General features: G+C 40.3%; 1 protein-coding gene and 1 non-coding gene across 2 annotated transcripts in view; one reads left to right on the top strand and one right to left on the bottom strand.

The window, feature by feature from the left end:
- The window catches only part of DAAM1 (dishevelled associated activator of morphogenesis 1), a 179,332-nt gene extending 155,754 nt beyond the window's left edge, over window positions 1-23,578 (bottom strand). The window contains exon 1 of the mRNA XM_029237931.1: window positions 23,464-23,578. The gene's annotated coding sequence lies outside the window, so the exon portion shown is untranslated. The remainder of the gene's footprint in view (window positions 1-23,463) is intronic.
- Window positions 10,189-10,295, top strand: LOC114905456. The gene has a single exon (XR_003796280.1). It is a non-coding gene; the product is annotated as a U6 spliceosomal RNA (small nuclear RNA).
- Window positions 23,579-24,590: the final 1,012 nt, after the last annotated feature.

The following is a 24,590-nucleotide window of genomic DNA, read 5'->3' as shown; positions in this document are numbered from 1 at the left end:
TTTTAAAAATTCTCACTTCAAAAAAGTTCACGCCTCTCAACTAGATGATTGTACTAAATAAATTATAGCATTATTGCTATAATATGGACATATACTTTGTCACTTTTAAGCCTAGGTATTAAAACTGTTTCTTCAAAAGAACAAAACAAGATAAATAATACATTTGAAAATCTCAATAAACACAAACCAAATAACAGTTGAGAATTAATGATGTTATATCTTACAAACCATCAACGCTTTACCCACTTAGGACAAATCCCTTTAAAAAATAAAACCTACATAAAGAAAGTTACAAAATGTGAGTCCATCAATCATATAATCCACCCAAAACTTTTTTTTTTTTAATTATTATTTATTTATTATTTATTTTTGGCTGTGTTGGGTTTTCGTTTCTGTGCGAGGGCTTTCTCTAGTTGCGGCAAGCCGGGGCCACTCTTCATCGCGATGCGCGGGCCTCTCACTATCGCGGCCTCTATTGTTGCGGAGCACAGGCTCCAGACGCGCAGCCTCAGTAGTCGTGGCTCATGGGCCTAGTTGCTCCGCGGCATGTGGGATCTTCCCAGACCAGGGTTCGAACCCGTGTCCCCTGCATTGGCAGGCAGATTCTCAACCACTGCGCCACCAGGGAAGCCCCCACCCAAAACTTTTATAAGAAGAATTAACAGGGAATGGCTGAATCAGAAAATGACAGAGCAGTCTTTTATATATTTTTTTTTTAACTAAATTTATTTACTTATTTATTTTTATTTTTGGCTGCGTTGGGTCTTTGTTGCTGCACGTGGGCTTTCTCTAGTTGCAGCGAGTGGGGGCTACTCTTCGTGGACGTGCGCGGGCTTCTCATTGGGTGGCTTCTCTTGTTGCAGAGCACAGGCTCTAGGCGCATGGGCTCTAGTCGCACAAGTTTCAGTAGTTGTAGCAGTCGGGCTCAGTAGTTGTGGCTCGCGGGCTCTAGAGCGCAGGCCCAGTAGTTGTGGTGCACAGGCTTAGTTGCTCCGCGGCATGTGGGATCTTCCTGGAGCAGGGCTTGAACCCGTGTCCCCTGCATTGGTAGGTGGATTCTTAACCACTGCACCACCACAGAAGCCCTATATTTTTAAACGTTAACTATTGATAGAAAAGTATGTTTGAATAATTTTAGCCTAGGATTTTATCAGCCACAGAATAAAAGATTTTATAAACTCTATTCTGTTCCATATTAAAGATATTTCACAAGATTTTGCCATTGCAAATCAATAAAACATGATAGAAAATTAAGACAAAACATCTCATAGTCCATTTTACATTAGAGGTGTCATTTGTCCACAGAATGTGCAAGTGAAGTGTCTGATTCTTTACTTAGAAAGGCTTTGGTACTCTCGGAAATTCTGTTCCATTGGTCAATTTATAATGAATCAAACCACTTGTGATCTGAATGGTGCCTAGGAATTAACTAATGAGCTGGGAAGAAATATCCTTTTCTAGGCTAGGACGTCATGAATTGATGTTTCAAGGAGGAGAATGCAAAAGTGACCTTCTCCCCTAGATCTTGGTCCTTACTCCAGAGAATCCTTTCAATAATAACCTCTACACCACTGGGTCAAACCATGTTTCCCAAACAAACACACAGGGACTACCTGCCAACACTTGCCTTACCAGAAAGCTGCATAGAATGTGTTGTGCATTTTGTTTGTTTGTTACTTCTTGAACAAAGATGGACAACCACAGTGCCTCAAAGCAGAGTTCCAGAAAAAATATGTCAACAGAACCATAATAATTCTGAATAGGTGGTCTTCTCTAAAATGTGCTGGGATATACTAGGAAACACAGCGTTATATTCTATCACGGGTTACCATAACTATCTAAAATTAGTTTCAAAACACGAACCTCTCTCTCAATGCTTGGAAGAGAATTTTTTTTTTCTGTTTAAATTAAAACAAACCTAAAGTGCTTAAATGTAGGAGAAAAGCCACATTCCCACAATACTGATTTATGATATATCGACATGAAGACAATCAGACTGGTGAGTACAGCATTATTGTAACATTAGGTGCTGTACAGGCAATGCCTTAAATATTTTAGCTAAGCAGCTGAGTATCTGTTTTGCGACACCATATATAAACAAAAAGAACTGGGTATAACATTTCTTTAATCGCATAAACCATTCTAATGTAAACTTCTGCCTCCCTCCTCATAATATTTGCATTATTTCATTGTTCTACCTCCTATTCTTCCAAACATCTTCAGTCCAATGGAAAAACTACATATCATCTCCCTTGTTCTCTCTGCCTTCAGAAAAGCCTTCTGTCTTAGTCTCACTATCAGCAGAAAAACCACTTACAGTAAGAAACCACTGAGCCAAACTCCAGGAACTGCAAATTGGCCACAAAATGGCAGGAGCTGACCTAAGGTTTCCCTTCAGATAATGAGGAAAGGGCTTGTTAACATAATTAATTATGCAAATCTGTAGCCAGAGACAGTTAATCACAGAGAAATACTTCAGGTCACTTTAAAATGCGCCTTGAGATCTCTTAAGTTTTCTGCTAAGGGGTTCCAAGATTATTTATACATTTGTGTAAAGTCCTTGTGGCTTCATATTTGCATTGCTAATTAATCTCTTTTCTGATCTCTTCAAAACACTGGGATTTAAATAGATAAATGGGCAAATAGACCATTTGAGAAAGGAAAAACACAAATGGCCTAGAAGTTCTGTTTAACAAATTTTTTAACTACAAATTAAAATACAATATGATAGCATTTGCCAGTTGTTGAATCACAGATAATTGTAAGATAATGATATTCACAGCATAGACATGAAATTAAAGACACTTTAATATCCTGATTCAGCATCAACCTGCAAAACCTTTCTTGAGGACAATTTGGCGGGACTTAATAAAAAACTTTAAAATTATATACCTTTTGACCCATTTATTTCATTTCTAAGAAATATATCCTAAGAAAATAATCTGAAAAAGAAAAAAAATGTTCATAATAGTTTTTAATGGGAAGACATTAGGAAAACGATTACCCTATACTGTACATAAAATGGAAATAAATGCTGTCATCTAAGAAGTTTATTGAAAGTTTTAATAAACTCATACCCATTAGGATGGCGATTCAAAAAAAAAACAAAACAGAAAATAAATATTGCAAGGATGTATACTTTTGTTGGTTTGAATGTAAAATGGTAGAGCTGCTAGGGAAGAGAGTTAGAACTAACATATGATTCAGGCCCTGGGTATATCCCACCTCTGGGTATATATCCAAAAAAATTGAAACATGGTCTCAAAGTGATATTTTCACACCCATGTTCATAGCAGCATTATTAACAATAGCCAAAAGTTGGAAGTAATAAATAAATAAAGTGTTTCAATTCTGATTTCCAATATGATTTGTATATTAAACAAATTTCATTGGAGTCTTCAATATTATTATTAATAGGGTCAAAATGTCCTGAAATGGAAAAGTTTGAGAAGGTGCTGGGCCAGACTATTTCACAACTCTGTAGGGGTAGGAATTAACTTGTAAAAAACACACAGTAATGTAATGGCTTTTATCTATAAGGAAGCAAATGGATTTTGTCTGGCAAAGATAAAACTGATTTATGTAAATGTATAAAAGAAAATATTACATTGTATAGCCCTTTAGGATATTAATCAGTTTTGTATCCACTAGCAAATTTATTCCAGCATTTCTGATTGTGGCTGTTTGGATGGACTGATAGATAGACAGACACACATATATATGCTCTTCAAATTCTCCTTTGAACTGGTCTTGACAGCTTACTGATTCCTTCACTAATTAATAAGTTAAATAAAAATTGTTGACATGTTCATTTTATAATTGTGAGAATCTTACTTTTTAAACTCTTTGAAAATTATTCTTTTAACATTAACTATCTACAAACAGTTTCTGCATTACAGGCCATAAGACTAACCAAACCAGAGAGTTTAATAATTAATAACCTTCTAAAACAGAAAGCACCAGGCCCAGATGGGTTCACTGGTAAATTCTACCAAATATTTAAGGAAAAAATTATACCAATTCTCTACAATCTCTTTCAGAGGATATAAGCAGAGGGAATACTTCCTAGCTCTTTTTATGAGACCAGCATTACACTAATAGCAAAACCAAAGATATTTTAAAAAAGATAACTACAGACCAATACTGCTCATGAACATAAATGCAAAAATCCTCAACAAAATATTAGCAGACTGAATACAACATGTATAAAGAATTATACACCAAAAGGAAGTGGTATTTACCCCAGGTAAGCAAATCACATGATAATATTAACAGATGCAGGAAAAGTATTTGACAAAATTCAACACTCATGCATGATAAAAACTTGCAGTGAACGAGGGATAGGAGAACTTTCTCAACTTGGTAAAAACTATCTACAAAAAAACAGTCTGCAAGATATAAGGTTAATAATAAAAGTAAATTGCTTTCCTGTATACCAAAAATGAATGAGTGGAAAGTGAAATTAAAAACAACACTATTTACATTAGCATCCCAAAAATGAAATACTTAGGTATTCATGTACAAAAAATGTACAAGATCTATATGGGGAAACTACAAAACTGTAGTGAATGAAATGAGAGAAGAATTAAATAAATGGAGAGATGCTCCATGTTCATGGATAAGACTCAATATTGTCAAGATGTCAGTTCTTCCCAACTTGCCACACCCATTTGTTTACATATTGTCTGTGGCTGCTTTTCCTACAATGATAGAGTTGAATAGTTGACAGGGTCAGCATGGCCTACAAAGCCTAAAGTATTTACTATCTGGCCCTTTACAGAAAAATTTTGTATGCCCCATTCTAAGTTATGCTCTTAATTAAGCTTTTACTTTTCTCAACCAAATACTATATTTCCTCCAAAATAAAATTTAAACTAGACAGCCTCTTCTACTTTCCTTCAATGGCAGTCTTATAAAATTGTTCTCTTAAAACAATATTGTTACATTTTTTTAAATAGAATATTCCAATGGTTAGGATTTAAAATATACATCACCTTCTTTGAGACCAAAGGACTTCTCTTTTGAGAGCCTACAGATATGAGATAACTAGCAAAGTCCTATTAAAGAAAAGCAGTTATTTCATGATCCTCACAATTTAAAAATCTGGTTATTCAATTGAGAAAATGGGAATACGAACATACATATGGATAATTACCTTAAATGTAAATGGACTAAATGCTCCCACCAAAAGACACAGATTGGCTGAATGGATACGAAAACAAGACCCATATATTTGTTGTCTACAAGAGACCCACTTCAGACCTAGAGACACATACAGACTGAAAGTAAGGGGATGGAAAAAGATATTTCATGCAAATGGAAATCAAAAGAAAGCTGGAGCAGCAATTCTCATATCAGACAAAATAGACTTTAAAATAAAGACTATTAGAAGAGACAAAGAAGGACACTACATAATGATCAAGGGATCGATCCAAGGAGAATATATAACAATTGTAAATATCTATGCACCCAACATAGGAGCACCTCAATACATAAGGCAAATACTAACAGCCATAAAAGGGGAAATCGACAGTAACAGATTCATAGTAGGGGACTTTAACACCCCACTTTCACAAATGGACAGATCATCCAAAATGAAAATAAATAAGGAAACACAAGCTTTAAATGATACATTAAACAAGATGGACTTAATTGATATTTATAGGACATTCCATCCAAAAATAACAGAATACACATTTTTCTCAAGTGCTCATGGAATATTCTCCAGGATAGATCATATCTTGGGTCACAAATCAAGCCTTGGTAAATTTAAGAAAATTGAAATTTTATCAAGTATCTTTTCTGACCACAACGCTATGAGACCAGATATCAACTACAGGAAAAGATCTGTAAAAAATACAGACACATGGAGGCTAAACAATACACTACTTAATAACGAAGTGATCACTGAAGAAATCAAAGAGGAAATCAAAAAATACCTAGAAACAAATGACAACGGAGACACGACGACCCAAAATCTATGGGATGCAGCAAAAGCAGTTCTAAGAGGGAAGTTTATAGCAATACAATCCTACCTTAAGAAACAGGAAACATCTCGAATAAACAACCTAACCTTGCACCTAAAGCAACTACAGGAAGAAGACCAAAAAAACCCCAAAGTTAGCAGAAGGAAAGAAATCATAAAAATCAGATCAGAAATAAATGAAAAAGAAATGAAGGAAACGATAGCAAAGATCAATAAAACTAAAAGCTGGGTCTTTGAGAAGATAAACAAAATTGATAAACCATTAGCCAGACTCATCAAGATAAAAAGGGAGAAGACTCAAATCAACAGAATTAGAACTGAAAAAGGAGAAGTAACAACTGACACTGCAGAAATACAAAAGATCATGAGAGATTACTACAAGCAACTCTATGCCAATAAAATGGACAACCTGGAAGAAATGGACAAATTCTTAGAAATGCACAACCTGCCAAGACTGAATCAGGAAGAAATAGAAAATATGAACAAACCAATCACAAGCACTGAAATTGAAACTGTGATTAAAAATCTTCCAACAAACAAAAGCCCAGGACCAGATGGCTTCACAGGCGAATTCTATCAAACATTTAGAGAAGAGCTAACACCTATCCTTCTCAAACTCTTCCAAAATATAGCAGAGGGAGGAACACTCCCAAACTCATTCTACAAGGCCACCATCACCCTGATACCAAAACCAAACAAGGATGTCACAAAGAAAGAAAACTACGGGCCAATATCACTGATGAACATAGATGCAAAAATCCTCAACAAAATACTAGCAAACAGAATCCAACAGCACATTAAACGGATCATACACCATGATCAAGTGGGGTTTATTCCAGGATTGCAAGGATTCTTCAATATACGCAAATCGATCAATGTGATACACCATATTAACAAATTGAAGGAGAAAAACCATATGATCATCTCAATAGATGCAGAGAAAGCTTTCGACAAAATTCAACACCCATTTATGATAAAAACCCTCCAGAAAGTAGGCATAGAGGGAACTTTCCTCGACATAATAAAGGCCATATATGACAAGCCCACAGCCAACGTCGTCCTCAATGGTGAAAAACTGAAAGCATTTCCACTAAGATCAGGAACCAGACAAGGTTGCCCACTCTCACCACTCTTATTCAGCATAGTTTTGGAAGTTTTAGCCACAGCAACCAGAGAAGAAAAGGAAATAAAAGGAATCCAAATTGGAAAAGAAGAAGTAAAGCTGTCACTGTTTGCAGATGACATGATACTATACATAGAGAATCCTAAAGATGCTACCAGAAAACTACTAGAGCTAAACAATGAATTTGGTAAAGTAGCAGGATACAAAATTAATGCACAGAAATTTCTGGCATTCCTATACACTAATGATGAAAAATCTGAAAGTGAAATCAAGAAAACTCTCCCATTTACCATTGCAACAAGAAGAATAAAATATCTAGGAATAAACCTACCTAAGGAGACAAAAGACCTGTATGCAGAAAATTATAAGATACTGATGAAAGAAATTAAAGATGATACAAATAGATGGAGAGATATACCATGTTCTTGGATGGGAAGAATCAACATTGTGAAAATGACTCTACTACCCAAAGCAATCTACAGATTCAACGCAATCCCTATCAAACTACCATGGGCATTTTTCACAGAACTAGAACAAAAAATTTCACAATTTGTATGGAAACACAAAAGACCCCGAAAAGCCAAAGCAATCTTGAGAATGAAAAACGGAGCTGAAGGAATCAGGCTCCCTGACTTCAGACTATACTACAAAGCTATAGTAATGAAGACACTATGGTACTGGCACAAAAACAGAAAGATAGATCAATGGAACAGGATAGAAAGCCCAGAGATAAACCCATGCACATATGGTCACCTTATCTTTGATAAAGGAGGCAGGAATGTACAGTGGAGAAAAGACAGCCTCTTCAACAAGTGGTGCTGGGAAAACGGGACAGGTACATGTAAAAGTATGAGATTAGATCACTCCCTAACACCATACACAAAAATAAGCTCAGGGCTTCCCTGGTGGCGCAGTGGTTGAGAGTCCGCCTGCCGATGCAGGGGACACGGGTTCGTGCCCCGGTCCGGGAAGATCCCACATGCCACAGAGCGGCTGGGCCCGTGAGCCATGGCCGCTGAGCCTGTGCGTCCGGAGCCTGTGCTCCACAATGGGAGAGGCCACAACAGTGAGAGGCCCACGTACAGAAAAAAAAAAAAAAAGAAAAAAAACCTCAAAATGGATTAAAGACCTAAATGTAAGGCCAGAAGCTATCAAACTCTTAGAGGAAAACATAGGCAGAACACTCTATGACATCAATCACAGCAAGATCCTTTTTGACCCACCTCCAAGAGAAATGGAAATAAAAGCAAAAATAAACAAATGGGACCTAATGAAACTTAAAAGCTTTTGCACAGCAAAGGAAACCATAAACAAGACCAAAAGACAACCCTCAGAATGGGAGAAAATATTTGCAAATGAAGCAACTGACAAAGGATTAATCTCCAAAATTTATAAGCAGCTCATGCAGCTCAATAACAAAAAAACAAACAACCCAATCCAAAAATGGGCAGAAGACCTAAATAGACATTTCTCCAAAGAAGATATACAGACTGCCAACAAACACATGAAAGAATGCTCAACATCATTAATCATTAGAGAAATGCAAATCAAAAGTACAATGAGATATCATCTCACACCAGTCAGAACGGCCATCATCAAAAAATCTAGAAACAATAAATGCTGGAGAGGGTGTGGAGAAAAGGGAGCCCTCTTGCACTGTTAGTGGGAATGTAAATTGATACAGCCACTGTGGGGAACAGTATGGAGGTTCCTTAAAAAACTACAAATAGAACTACCATGTGTCCCAGCAATCCCACTACTGGGCATATACCCTGAGAAAACCATAATTCAAAAAGAGTCATGCACCAAAATGTTCATTGCAGCTCTATTTACAATAGCCCAGAGATGGAAACAACCTAAGTGTCCATCATTGGATGAATGGATAAAGAAGATTTGGCACATATATACAATGGAATATTACTCAGCCATAAAAAGAAATGAAATTGAGCTATTTGTAATGAGGTCGATAGACCTAGAGTCTGTCATACAGAGTGAAGTAAGTCAGAAAGAGAAAGACAAATACCATATGCTAACACATATATATGGAATTTAAGAAAAAAAAATGTCATGAAGAACCTAGGGCTTAGACAGAAATAAAGACTTGAGGATATGGGGAGGGGAAAGGTAAGCTGTGACAAAGTGAGAGAGAGGCATGGACATATATACACTACCAAATGTAAGGTAGATAGCTAGTGGGAAGCAGCCGCATAGCACAGGGAGATCAGCTCAGTGCTTTGTGACCGCCTGGAGGGGTGGGATAGGGAGGGTGGGAGGGAGGGAGACGCAAGAGGGAAGAGATATGGGAACATATGTATATGTATAACTGATTCACTTTGTTATAAAGCAGAAACTAACACACCATTGTAAAGCAATTATACTCCAATAAAGATGTAAAAAAAATAAAATAATAAAAAAATAAAAATCTGGTTATTTTCCAAAACTAACACTGAAATACCTTCCTCCTCAAAAAATAATTTTTTTTTCCTTTTATGGAAGCTAAAACTCTACTTAACAAAAACACTTAGGCTGAAGGACTAAACAAATCCAAGTATCACCTAATGAATCTGTATATGGTATATTTTTCGTAAGAATTTAAACTGCACTAATTCACTCACTTTAAGTATATAACACTTAGACTGCTGTCAATAACAGGAATCTGAAATACCTAACATACTTGCTCTACTCCCAAATATATCTCTAAATATCTATACACACATGTATCTAGTAAACTATATCTACACATTCTGTTTACCAAATAAGCTTTTCTACCTCTAGTGACCAGATCGGTCCATGGCATCAGTTACTTTCATCTTACCTAATTTAAAGGGAAAAGGGGAAACAGAGATATTGTACCATGAGGGCCAGACTGAAGGAAATGTTATAGGACAAATAATCCAGTTCTTTTCACAAGTAAGTTGCAAGGAAAAATACTACATGGGATTTAAAGAGGCTTAACGGACATTAAAAAAAAAATTCAGTGTATGAACCTTATTGGAATTCTCAGTTGAACACTTTTTAAAAAATCAACAGTAAATTTGAAAATTGATGAAATGTTTGGTAATTTTAAAGAAATAATTCAGTGCTCGCTTTGGCAGCACATATACTAAAATTGGAACAATACAGAGAAGATTAGCATGGCCCCTGTGCAAGAATGACACGCAAGTTTGTGAAGCGTTCCATATTTTTAAATGGCTGTGCAGTTTTCCAGGCATCAATTTTAAAGATTATAACTTCACTTTATCACAATCAAACTTCTCATACATACTTAGAACGATTTGTGGATATTCTTTTCTGTTTAATTTGTATGTGTTCATTCATGTAGTAATGCTACAATGTTTGAATTGTAGTGACTTTATAGTAAGTTATATAGCTGCATGCTAATTAACAGATACTCAACTTCTAATAAAATGTATTACTTGTAAAAAAAAAGAAATACAAATTATTTTAGGTATGATAATAGCATTTCAGTTATGTTTTTAAAGAGAGTCCTGATTTTTTTGGACATAAACTAAATACTAAAATATTTACAGATGAGATTATAAAATGTCTCGAATTTACTTCAAAATAAGCCCAGAGCTGATGGAAAGTAGTTGGCAGTAGAAACGAAAGATTAGTCATGAACTGATAACTGGTGAAACTGTGGGTATATGGAGGATTCTCATATTAGCTATATTAGTCGTTCTATGTGTTTGTGTGTAGGAACTTTTAATAACAAAAATGTTTTTTAATCTTCATTTTCACTCTACTTGAAAAAAGAAAAGCAGGAATGGAAAGCAATAAATCTGAGGGGGAGGTATCTTAAAAAGACAGAGGGGGTCCTGAAGCATACTTGTGAAGTGTCGTCCATTTTGGGATTTTGGATTTTTCACCTTAATAATCATCAGTAGTATATTAGCATAATTTCTGTTATCTGGTATGAAAGGCAGACCTTTAAATGATGCCCCATAACCTTTTAAGGGTGAGTGGAACCTATGAATATGATGAGCTATCACTCTTGTGATTATGTTATATTATATGGTCAAAGGGTGGGCCTGACCAAATCTGGTGAGACCTTAAAATCACCCACTTCTCTGGCTGATTGAAGAAGACACCTAGAAGAAATCAAACAAACATCCTCGCGTGAACTTCCAGTGTAGGCCCATGTGGCATAAAATGTAGGTTGCCCCTAGGAGCTAAAAGCAGTCTCTGGACAACAGCTAGGAGTATTCAGTCCTATAGTCACAAGGAAATAAATCCTGCCAACAACCAGAGAGCTTGGAGGAATCCTCTGAACCCCAGATGAGAACTGCAGCCTTGGCTGACCCGTGAGTTTTACCCTGGACACACCCTGAGCAGAGAGCCTAGCCACAGCCTGCTCAGACTTCTGACCTGGTGGCGTTTTAAGCCGCTAAATTCGTGTAATTCATTATGCAGCAATAAAACTAATACGTCTGGAAAAGCACCTTATACCCAAATAGTACCCCAAAGTCTACCTCTACACGAGTTTATGATCCCAGTGGCACCAAGTGAGTAGCTAAACATTCAGCAACTTAACATTTAATGCAGTATTTCTCAAAGGATCATGAATCCAAATTTGAGAAACCTTGAGCTACATAATCCCTTATAAATGAAATATTCTTTGTCCAACACACACGGTTAGCTTTACAGGCAAGATTATATACCTGAGTGCTTTTTACAGTGTGAAGTCTTCTACAGGAGAAAAATCCTGCAAAATCATCAAATGGAGCAAGTTTAAAGCAAATTGTGACTAAGCCAAACATATCACCAAAACCTTAGCTTATCATCACATCAGGTATAAAACAGTGCAAAGCTTTCTATCCTTTAATGTCCTAGCTCACAATTAGGAGGTATGAGAAGAATATGAGCCAGATTCCATTACAACAAAATTCCATTATAACAAAGTTTCCCATGGCTCAGGTGGTCCTGAGGAATTATCACAACTACACTTTGTCCATGTTATACATCTATTTATTTAAAGAAAACATTGAGACGTACATGAAGAAAAGAAACAGAAAAGTAAGTCAAAGATATTATCCCCAAGGTCTAAAATTCTGTTTCCAAGGTTTTACTTAGTCTGATTCTTTTTAGCCTTCTTTTTTTGGGGAGGAATAACAGCTTTGTTTCAACATAATTCATACACCATAAAATTCATTCATTTAAAATGTATAGTTTAGGGGGTTTTAGTGTACTTACAAACTGGTAACCATTATAAGTAATTTTAGAACATTTTCATCATCCTTAAAAAAAAAAAACCCGTATTCTGCTTTTTTTTTGTTTTTAGCTGTCATTCTTTCTTTAACACCATGTCATGCTAACAAATTTTTCTCTAGTACTAGAAAACACTGGCCATCTGAGACTCAAAATCAGCATTTAGGGGAGAAAAGAGCTGAGGGTAAAAGATTTGATCTGCAGGAATAACAGATATTGGAACAATTGATTTGGGATTGTAGAGCATTGCTTCCTATAAGTGATGCTGGGAACATTCCTTTGAAAACGTGGACATGATCCAAATAAGCAAAACATGAAATTACTTGCAGTGAAAAGCAAAGAATCTTTCACTGGGGAGAGTCTTCACCTATTGCACAATGTAATTTGCTTATTTCAGAAGCTGAAGACAGAGGATAATCTGAGCTTTATTTAGTAAAACAAGAGTTCTATATTCCAAAGGGAAAAATCTGGAATTTAAAACAGCATTCTGATATGCTCACACCCAGTATCAAAACATTCTTCACCTGCCAAGTGAATAAACAAATGATGCTTTAAGGTGTCACTTCCATAGCTTATGAGATAGTCCATAAAATGCTCAATATAATATTTTCCCCTTAACTTAGTTATTCACTTGCCTCTGATATGCTTGATAGAAATTTGGATCTAATCTGATTATTCTAAGTAAAATCCAAGTAAACGGAGCCATTTTATTGTGTTTCCCACCTTTGGTAGTTATAACTCGAGACTTTGAAATCCTCCATGATGGCCCATGGCATAGGCCAAGTTAGGAAATTTGCAACAAACAAATCTGCCTCATGTTTATGAAGCCAGAGATGAGTCTGCTCGGAAACTCACTCTGAGTGACAAGGCAAGTTTGAGTGCTGCCAAAGCCCAAGTTTTTGAGTCAAGTTTTACAGACGTTCTTTTTTGAGGGAGAGAAAAAAAGGGGGACATCAGTCTGCTGCTAATCCTTTTCAGAGTTCTTCCCTCACTGCTGATTTGAGATAAACTGTCATTTTTAAAGGCAAATGCCTTTTTCTTTTTTTTTAAGCATTTTGGCGTTTGATAATAACAACAGAGATGATCTTTTCTTTCCCCAAAGCCTCATCTTCTTTATCCACAGATAACTTTACTGACCTACCAACACAGGCTATGGGCTTCAAAGTTGTTTTCCCGCTAGCGCTGGTGGGCTTGCCCTGACCCAGCATCAGTGTCTCACAGATTCCCCTGTTATGACCAAGGACATGTCCTTAAACTATGCCTGGCCTCCCAGGCAGTGGTCATGGAAAAATGGAGAAGTGACCCTGAAAAGTCTAATCCACTGACCTTCACTTTGCTCTAACCAACTACCCAAATAAATAAAAACAGCAGGATAGCTTGGTCTCCCAGATGAATTCCAATTTACCCCTAAATATCCAAGCCTGGTCCAATGTTTAAAATTCCCAGGCCATCCGAAATCTGTCACCTGGCTTTCAACTGGGCCCAATTTTGCTCCCCAGGGGACATTTGGCAATGTCTGGAGACATTTTGGTTGTCACAGCTGGGGGAAACTTTGCTACTAGCATCTAGAGGGTAGAGGCCCAGGATGCTAATGAATATCATACATGCACAGCACAATCCCCAACAACAAAGAACCATCCCACCTAAAATGCCTAAAATGCTGAGATTGAGAAACCCTGGATTGGGTCATTTGCCAGCCCAGTGCTGGATAAACGTTTGAAGAGACACTTATTGCAATTTAATTTAGTTTAAAACGGGGATTGAAAACTCAAATGCCTTCAAGGGCCAAGGAGGTAAAGAAATATCACATAAACAAAGTGGCTGTGTATGAGGCACTAGGGTGCTGTGAGGTCAGTGACAAATTAGAGTGTAAATGCTCAATAAAACCATTCCCTTTTTAAAAATAACACTGTGTTGGCCAAATAAAACATGACTGTTGGCTACATCCATCCTGTGTGGCAATGGTGGTAATCAAATTCTGGTTTAAAGAGATGATCAATTTAAAGAGAACTGGATGGTCACGCAAAGACACCATCTAGCCTCATCCCTTACTTATATCCTACGGAATTTCCTAAGCCCCAGGACTGGAGAACGTGACTAGAAGCTGTTTAGTTAAGGAGATTAGAGATCAGATCTTGAGGGTTTAGCTCCAGCCAAGAACAGGGTCTCAGAAACCTTGCGCTAAGAGCAGAGACCAATGTTGGAAATTCTGAAGGGGAAAAAATAGAGTTCCCCCACACTGATCTTCATTCTAGGGAAACTCAGTGGACATTACATCAACGTTACACAGCGCCATATAAGTGAGGTCATTATGTTAAGATGAAACCATTCTCATAAAATTTTAGAATTTTCACATTGTTTCACAGATGAGGAAACAGAGGCCCAGGAAAGTTTAAAGGAATGGCCAAGATTACCCAAATCTAAACCTAAAATCAAATGGTGTTTCTTTTTCCTCTGTACAATTGCCAAGCAGCAACCAAAAGGCGAAGGGATTTTATTCAGGGTGTCAAACATTCGTGTCTAAACTCTCAACCAACATAAGTAAGTTATACGTAGATGTTAAACTTACTCAGCATCATCCCCTTTCCCTGACAGAAAAATCATTAATCCATTTGTCCCAAGTCATTGTTTTAGGATCTCTTTTTTATATAACAGAAAAATTTAAAGCAGGTTAAATATTTCCAGCCCTCCTTTCAGATTAAGCTGGAGAGAGGAAAGCCAAGTCAGCAACTGGAGCACAAGGAGAAGGAAGCCCCAATCTGAACATCCCCGTGTGGATGCATACTTTCTGTTGGAGGAATTCCTGACCTGTATAAACAAAGGCAATCCAGAGGGAAACAAATGATAAGATAAGTGAAACCCAATAACTCCCTCTGTCCTCCCTTCCACCTACTTCCCCCAACTTGTTCCATCAGAAAAACAATCTGAGCTTGGGAGAATTAAAATGTAAGCCATCCCCTCTCTGCTGCCACACAGCTCCCTATTCTAAGTCGGAGGTTAAGGGGGAAGACCATTTGTAAGTTCGGTGAGTGTGGCTCCCCTGGTATGGAACCTGGCCACAGGGTACCACGGTCTCCCTTTGCCCACAGACAGGTTCCTGGCAAGGAAGTAGGTCACTGGTCCTTCAGACTCAAATTGCAATCCAAGGAGTATAGTAGGAAAAGCTGGGGTATGGAAGAAAGGTACCTTCCGTCACAGGAAAAGAAAAGAAATTGGGTCAAACTAAAAATTTTATATACTTAAAAAAAAATTTTTTTTTACTCACTTCCTTAGCATAAAATATGAAGCAAGGCAGTCTCTTGCCGTGGTTCCTGGAACTGTAGTTGGAAGTGTCACCTACTCGTTGAGTGTCAAGCCCTAAATGGGTCACAGAAGTTTTCTAGCCCAATCTAATCTCTATTCTTGATTTTAAAAATACAAAAATATAATAACATGCCTTTCATTTAACCTTCTGAGGACATAATGAAGTCTTAGCTATCAGCTTCAATTCCAGCAAGATTCATTCCACACCCTCTCTGACTTTTACTCTGAATGACCATTGAGTGCTGAGCAGGGAGCGGGGTGTGGGGAGGAGAACCTCTAATGCAAACTAGATTGCCACACACAAACAGAATGGGAAACAAACAGAAATGTTATTGTTGTTTCTTTTGCCACTATCATCCTAACTCAAATAGCCACCGCTAACATGGGGTAACTGTGGCAGCATTTTTTTTTAAATTCCTAAATCATTTACCTTGGCCAAAACCATGACATTTTCTATATTCAAAATTTCACCAACTTTCAAGAGTAGAGAATGCAGCAAGGACCTTTAAATGGTTTGATTTGTCCATTTCATTTCCTTTAACTTTTTACAATAAGTTTTGTAGTAAATTCTCAGGATTTAGAAGGGTCCCTAGCCTAACCCTCTTGTCACAGAACTGTAGCTTCTAACTTAATTCGTGTCTAGACATTTCACTGCTCAGTTTTACCAAATCTCTATGAATGAAATACAAATTTAAGCCTAGACACATGTGAACAATCTAACTCACCTGGTGAATGATGTTGGGCACGATCCTTCACTCTTCTTCCAGGGTGCAAATCTGCAGAATTTTATGGGAGAAGAGTGAAGCCCAGAATGGGCACCAAAACACACACTAATGACTGTGGTCACACCCCCAAGAAAGGGAAGGAAAAGACCAAGGCTATGTTTTAGGAAGCTGCCCCTAGTCCTGACCCACGCTCTTCACAGGAGGACACCTGTCAGAAGCATAAACATAGTTCCTAGGCAAACTGCTGGTGAAGCCCTACCTCTAACTTACGGGGTCTGAAAAAACTAAGACCCTCATCAGTTCATTTTATAATATGGCACCATCTTTTGCCCTTAGTGATGATGGCTATGCACTGATATATCCACAGGGTCTATCCTCCACTGTCTAGTGTCCTTTGTGACCAAGAGCATGATGAGTTAAAAAAAAAAAAAAAAAGAGTTACTAGAATTACAGGTGCAGTTGGTGACTCCAAGACAAGGCAAAGCTAACCCATGCCCTTGACCTGGTTTGTACGTCACTAACAAACTGAGCTTAGCCAATAAGCCAGAATATAAGAACTCATCTCAAAAAACAAAAGATGGGCATCTGTATTGCCCAGACAATGCCCAAAGATCAGATCTAGGCTATCTACACTTGGAAGTCTAAATTCAGACAGTCCATCAGATGGGCAATGTTTGCCAATCGTACAGAAGGTATTTTTTTCAGAAATGAAGAGGACAAAGACCAGTTTAATGCGTGTCCCTAACTGTGTGCCTGGCAGAAGTACAAGGAACCTTCAACTCCGATCCTGGTGCAATTTATAGAACAGAATGAGCTCAGGTTATTACTAAAGGTGAATGACATACTTAGGAAATGTAACACGACGAATTTAAAAAAGCTTCTGAAACTAATGTCTGTTAAATGAATATTACGTTTGAGCAGCCTAAGGGCTAACAAGTCTTTTGTTTTCATTTTCCTTTCCTGGCAATATGCTGTTAGGGCATAACTTTCCTATTATTTCTCTAAATGACACAGTTTGTGTTTTATTCAATTGTCTTCATTAAATATTGTCAAAGTGGCACAATATCCAGTGTTAAGCCAAAAGTAAAAGATCTATTGTGAGTCAGGAAATCACACCAACTACACTGGAAATTGAACTTGCTTGCCTAGTTTTCCACATTTAATTCACAATAGTGGCTATGGTTTAAAAGAACTGCAATTGTATATTTGGTGCCAGATTTGCTCCACTGTAAAAGTAAGTCTCTCTTCTAAGGTGAGGGGGGGAAAAAGCTTATTTTAATGTGTAAGGATACCCAGTATTAGATTACGTGTTTGACTACTACTCAAGTTTTCATTTTCTTTTCAAAAGAGCTTTCACAATTTATGTTAAAAGACAACAGGGAGTTGGGAAGCTAAGAAGTTATGGGAGTCTTAACTCTCAAGACAGGCTTCTGCGGCCCTGTTCTGGGTGAGAAGGGCTTTCTTCAGATAAGGGATTCAACCTACTGAAAAGTTATCTCAGTTAACAAGAGGGTCTAATGCTGGACAAACTCCACATAGATTCAGAGATGGCATTTAAGAGCATTTCCTTTTTCGAATAATTTCCCCATCATTCACAAAGCAAAAGGGAGGGAGTTCAAAAATTCTTAACATTCAAATAAACAAATGCAACATTTTAAATCTCATAAAACATTTTCTGTTCCAGAAAATCAGACTCTAAGAAACCATTAAGTGAAAAAGCAGTTTTACTCTTAATCAACCCAGCACTTGTTGACCTAGCACTGTTTCAGAATCAAGAGACACAAAGGAAGTTGTGATTCCCCCAACTCAATGGAGAGAAAAGAATAACATATAGGAAAACCAGAGGCAAGGCAATAGTGGGGGGGTGTAAAGAACTGGAAGCCTGGGTCCCTAACAGGGTCTGCCAGTTACCAGCTGTGTGACCTGAGCTCGGTGAGTTCCTTAAGTTCTTCATGCCTCAGTTTCCTCAGCTGTAACATAGTGATAACAGTACCTACCTCATGCAGCTGTGGAGGAGTCTATAGTTAAGCTCATGTAAAGTATTAGGAAAGGCCTGACCCAAGTTTAGCACCTCACATCCCTTGACGGTTAGTATCACATTCGGTATGAGTGTTTGTTTGCGTGGTCAGGCTGAGGGCGCTAAGGAGCAAGGAGCCGGGCGTGGTGGCGAAAGCGGAGGGACAGGCAGGGAAGGCTTCCCAGAAGCTATGGCACTCAAGCTGGATCTGAGAGCACAAGGAGAATTCAGATGCTCAGAAGAGTGCTCATTCCAGATGAGGGGAGCCATTACTGCAGAAAGTCACAGATAGGGGTAAAAACCAGGTGTGCTTAAACATCAGCAGGGAAAATAAGCTCACCAAGGCTGAGGGTATATTTGGTAACCTCAGATTAATGGATTAATGGGCAGGGGAGGGGGGGTGCTCAGGCTCTGTGTGCTTGTTGCTATGCTCCTAGGACTTAACATTTAAATCACTTTTAGATATGTGTACTATGAATGCAAACTCACTCTGAAATGCTCATTTCTCTGTTTTTGGAACAGTGGAAAGGATGCCAGAAAATACAAAGGTAAATGTTTTTTTTGCTGTGGAAATAGTCTGCTCAAGTGGAATGTAGGTCACCAAAATCAACTTGCATCTCATCGTCATCTGTCCCTCTTTCAGTGGAGGCAATAAGTGGTAGCCTGAAGGAAGGGGGAGGAGCGGCACTTCAGAGCCATCCTTCAATTCCAATCTCTATCAGCCACTCAGCCACTCCAAGCACAACCCTCAACAGAGGTATCCTAGGACAGCCCCAGCCTGCGCCCCCCCCACCCAGCCCTGCCAATCTACAGAAGAAGCCCTACTTACCAAGTTCTGAAATATTACCTGTGCTAGCAGTTGCCTCTAAACCAAGCTCTCAGGGAAACCACTATCATCGGATGCGGTAAGTGTTTAAGATATACATTCACTTAAAAGATTCCTTCCATTACCAAGTTAGAAATTATGGTGCCAAAAGAAGTGACAGTAGTCCACATTCCTTGTCCAAAGAAGAAAGATCACAAAACAGAAGAATTTTCATTTTGACTGGTGCCCCCTCTAGAGATTCAACTAGTTTGCTAACCTAAGTTGGCAAAGTTGCTTTGTTTCCTGAAATGTAAGGATAGACTTGACACTTGGAAATACCAGGAGCATGACACGAAGCCAGGGAGGGCCCCACAGAAGTCACAGGCTCTGTGATTATTTCCTGAGCCAAACACCTAAGGCTCTCAGTGGTACCAAACTTTGTTGGAAAAGCTTGTTTCCCCTGATCCAACAGCTGTAAGTTTTCAAGTAATTTAACAGAAGACCTCAAGATTCTCAAGCCAAAGCCACTCTTTATACTATCCCCCAAATATTTACAAAGTGAAACACTTTCAGTCTTAACTATGTTTTGTTTGTAAACACCTTATTTGTTCTGATGACCACAGTATCAACACTAAAAGCAGCCTTTTAAACAAAGTAGCTCAAATAAAACCACATGCAGACACACAAATTCTTAACACCCAGAGGCATGTCCACAAAGCAAGAAAGCCAGGGTTCAAATTCCTTGGCACCTTTTCACTGAGCTCCTGTAAGCACCACCCAAGGACATGACCCACTGCACCCTCTTTACTATCACACCTCCTCACTAATTTACACTTTGGAAAACCCACAGAATGCAACTTACTGGATGATAACTGAATGCTACAAATATTGGACAAATGTCTTTTACCCTGTTCCCCTCTCACATCAGCCAGCCTGAACAACTTACCCCTGTTTATAGAACCCCACCCCAAATGAGAGAGCTATTGCCCACTCTTCTACCCACATGGTGCCTCTGGGGCCACTGGCAGCCTGGCAAAAGTCTCTAGGTATCTTTGCCTTGGTCTCTCTCCCTGTTCCCCTGTCATTTACCTCCTGGTTAAGTTATCTGGGCCAAGGACAGTACAACAGAGAGAAATCTAGAAATGTCTGGTTTGGGGTAATAAGAATTGTATAAAGAATTAATTATAGGGGGAAAAAGTCTCTGTGAGTGAATATATTCCAAAAGCAAATAGTTACAATTTGACTATTTCAAACACATGGAAGGCCGTTTATACCTCGTCACATGCTACACAGGAGTTTTGATTTATGCTGAGATGAAACTGCTTGACAGAAAACTAAGAGGAATATTACAACTGATGACAAAACTATCAGTGGAAAGAATATAGATCTTGGATCTCCAATCATGGTTCTACTAGTCAGTAGTGATTCAACAAATATTTATAAAATACCTACCAATGGCCAAACACTGCTTTAAATGCTGGATAGACAGGGATCGACAAGACAAAGACTGCTCTCAAAGACCTTCACGGAGTGGGAAAAACCCACACACATTGGAATTATTATCAGAATTATAGGGAGTCAGAAGTAAGGAGATAACTGAAGGAGATTTCAGTCAGTGCTAACTTCTATGACAAAAATTGTGAGTGAAATTTCTGATCCTGTTTCCTCGTGGGGATGCAACCACCTACTTAAAACAAGATGATGAATGTCAACCGCCTGGCACACAGCAACCCCAAGCATTTACCTGCACACGAATGTACACGCATAGATGCTAGCAGATATACACCTTCCCCCCTTAACTGCAATGTCTGTGATAATCCACTTTGGTATGAAATGAAAGCAGAAGGTAGGCAAAATGTTTGCATAATTCAATTACTCTTAATGCAATTAAATTACAAATAACTGCATTCAACAAGAATCTATAAAAAGTCAAAATCTAAACAATTCTATAATAAAAGGATAAAAAGAAGTCCAGATACTGGGATAATAGTAGTAGTAGAACTAATATTATAAATACTAATACAGCTGCCTTGCCCACTTTGAGGGATTACCATGAAAAGTCGGGCTATTTTGCCATACAAGTAAGGCTCAGAGATATTAGCCCGATGTCACAGTGTCAGAAGCTGGGCTTAAACTCTCATCTTCAGATTTCTTTGAGAAAAATAAAAGACAATGAACAACTCCTTCTTAGAGCCACAAGATTTTATACCGAAAATCAACTTTAGGAAAACTGCTGTGCCCCTCTTCCCACATCACCAACGACTGAGGTCCCCAGAGGCAGAGGGTTCACCCCAGAATGGGGAACCCAGTAATGACAGAGCGAGAGCAGGACCCAGGCTTCCTAGATCCCAACCCTCTCAAGGATCTGCATCCTCTAGACGGGTCTTTAGATTTCATGAGAACCACAAGGGATAGCCGTGACTTCCAGAATTCAATTTCAGTTATTACTTGTCCCTAAAAACTTCCAGTGAATTGCACCTAGGGCAAATTGAGGACCTTTACTCGTGGCCAGGAAGCTCTCTTCACACATAACAGAGGAGAACTCTCTCCTGGAGAAAGCTGCCTACAGCACTATAATATACGTTATTAGGAAAACGTATGTTTTCATTTTCTTGAAATGAGAGATCAGCCTGAAGGGAGAGAGATCTTTTGATTGTAATTTTCAGAGTTTGCCTCAGTGCAAAGGCTCTTAACAGCTTTTTCTGGGGAGGGAGGTGGAGAGACCAGGTATGGGGACGCGACAGGGAAGGGGGTCCAAAAATTGTGTCCAAGCTATTTACAAGAGAATGGAGAGAGCCCGGGGCTGTGAAACCGGTGACTAGGAGAGAACAGCTGGGCCCAGGGAGAGCATCTAACCACACCTACTGGCCACGCCCTCCCAGCTGCCCGCAGAGCCACACTGAATTGAAACAGCAGTGGGAGCAGTTAAGATTCCGACAGCAGGAGTCGCCATGGCAACGGGATTCATCTCGCAGGCAAACCCCACTTCAATTCACTAGGTCCTTCTCGAGTCTCAAGAAACTACCAACTCAAGAGGAGCAAAACGGTCACGGGTGGCATTTACTCTTGATGCTCTCCTGCGGGTGAAGATGGGAGGCGGGGTGGGGAACGGGGGTTGAAGTGTATTCTATTCCTGGGTCCCCTAAAATATTTTATGGGCGCAAGAGACAGAACACTCCAATCGCAGGCTGCGATTAACTTGAGAACAGAGCCTTTAGCAAGGGTTTGATGAACAAGTAAGAGAAAGGATAAGAGTGCTAGGGAAAGGAAATCCAGAGGACTTTATAGGGTTCTCGGGCGCCGCGCACGTCTCCAAGCGGATCACAAGCAGTTGGATTTTCACCAGCTGGGAAAAGCGATTACCCAGCTCTCCTGCCCCGCTGCGAGTCGTATCGCTAGATAATTCGACACTCCCCACCGCTTTACCACGTCCCAGCCCAGCGCTCCGAGCAGACGCTTTGTCCCAGCTCAGGTGTTCTTTGTCGAGGGAGCCATCAGTGCAATGGGCACCAAGATGCGCCCTACCCAGAGGGACGGGAGGCGGGAGCGCTCTTTGGCGCCTCGAACCCGGTCCGCAGGCTGCGCAGCCGCCCCTCGCTGCTGTCCGCCAACACCCCTCACTCCTTCCGCAAGGCGGCTTTCCCTCCTCTTTCTGGTTTGAGACCTTTAGCTTCCAACTTTGCCTAAATTACAGTCACCCCATCCCTTTCGAATGAGTCTTGAGGTGAGGATGCCCGGGATGGTGGGGGTTCTGCTGGGACGCGAACGAGTAAACGAGTCCCTCCTCTTCGGTCTACACCTCCGAGTCTACCAAGCCTGCCTCGGGATTGTCCCTCCCGGAGCCTCCCGGACCAGCAGCTCCCGACAGCAGCAGTGCCCTCAGCACTCAGTCAAGGCCACGACCCCCAGCGCCCCAGCCCCGGGGTGTCAGCAGCAAGGCGGCGAGTGGTACCCTGCCGGCTCTCTTGGCATCCGAGCACCTCAGAAAGAAAGAAGGGAGGCACCCCCGTCCCCGGGGGCGCCTTCCCCCGGTCTCGCCTTGCTTTGCACCGCGCTTGCAGCCATTTTCCCAAACCCTGCTTGGCAGCCGGGAACTGTCTAGGTCTTGTTCCCACCCAGACTCAACCTGAAGGACGGGTTTAATATTTACCTACTGGCCCCGGAGCTCCGGGGAGGCAGCGGGAGGGCGCGCCGCTAACCCAGCACCGGGCCCGAAGAAGCACGCCCACCCCCGCGCCACCTCCTGGTGCCACTTAATGAAGGAGTGCGGCGGGCGACGCGGAACGTCCCCCTTACCTGAGCAGCCCCCGCATGCTGAAAAGGCGGCTCTGCGCTCCGGGTACAATGGGATCCGGTTAAACAGTTTCCTTCACAGCCGCTCGTAGGTTACCAACTCGCAGGTGACATCACCCTCTCCTCGCCTGATAGGATACAATGCGGCGCCCACTGCGCATGTACTCCCGGGCAGGGCCCGCACTCTCCTGGGAGTTGTAGTTCACATTCCACAAGCAGAGCCTGGGTAGCTACGCTACTGAGGGTGTTGAAACTACACTTCCCGAGGCATTCCTGGGCCTCTTCGTCCCCGCCCCCACCGCGACCCGCCCCCTCCCCGCCCTCCAGCCTTGCAGTGTTAGTGTTGGTCTTTCAAAAACCGAGCTGCGGACTCAGCGGGCGGGCGTGGGGGCAAGCACCCTTCGGTCATGCCCTTTGACTTGACCTCCACTCGGTCCCATGCGGGCTCTGAGGGACCAGAGGGGTCCGGGGCTAGTGTGCACCAGCCAGGCAGCTCTGACCAACCGGGCTCTGCTGGCCCCAGCTGGAAAGAGAAGATGAAGCCTTTCACTGCCTTCCCTACGCGTAGCAACTAATTAATAGGATGCATTGGTTTTATGGGTTAAATACGGTCCTGGAATTCCCCCACGTCCCGGAGGATGAGGGACGCCGACTCCGAAGGAGAGGAATCCCCCTTTGCCCCACTTGGTCCAAATTACCCTTCTGTCTTCTCTTTCCTTCTCCCATTTAATGGAGTCAGGGTGACCAGCCAGAACTCGGAGAATAGCTTAGTCGGCTGAGCTGACCGAATAACGGAGGGTGTCACTAATAAAAATGCAGTGTAACAGACTAGATAGTTGCCTCAACCCTCCGTCCGGGATCCAGCTGCTGCTGCAGAGATAATACTATCGCGCAGCCATGCTTTTGTTCTTCCCTGCAGCAGACTTCCCGCTCTCATGGCTCTCAACTCCCAGGAAGACAACATCCTTGCCTAAAGTTTTAATAAATGACGTATATGTATACATGTACTTTTAAATCCACAACACTCTCCTCTCAATTTACAACCTCACTCTCACTCAAGTTTTTTAAATGACCTAAACCAAAACACACTGTGCTGTTCAAGAAGGGCTGTGATAGTAATACACCTAAAT

The sequence above is a fragment of the Monodon monoceros genome, unplaced genomic scaffold (assembly GCF_005190385.1).
Source record: "Monodon monoceros isolate NGI ecotype Baffin Bay Population unplaced genomic scaffold, NGI_Narwhal_1 Super_Scaffold_21, whole genome shotgun sequence".
Taxonomy (NCBI): Eukaryota; Metazoa; Chordata; class Mammalia; order Artiodactyla; family Monodontidae; genus Monodon; species Monodon monoceros.
The sequence above is the reverse complement of the archived record's forward strand: the minus strand, read 5'-3'. Positions and strand labels throughout refer to the sequence as shown.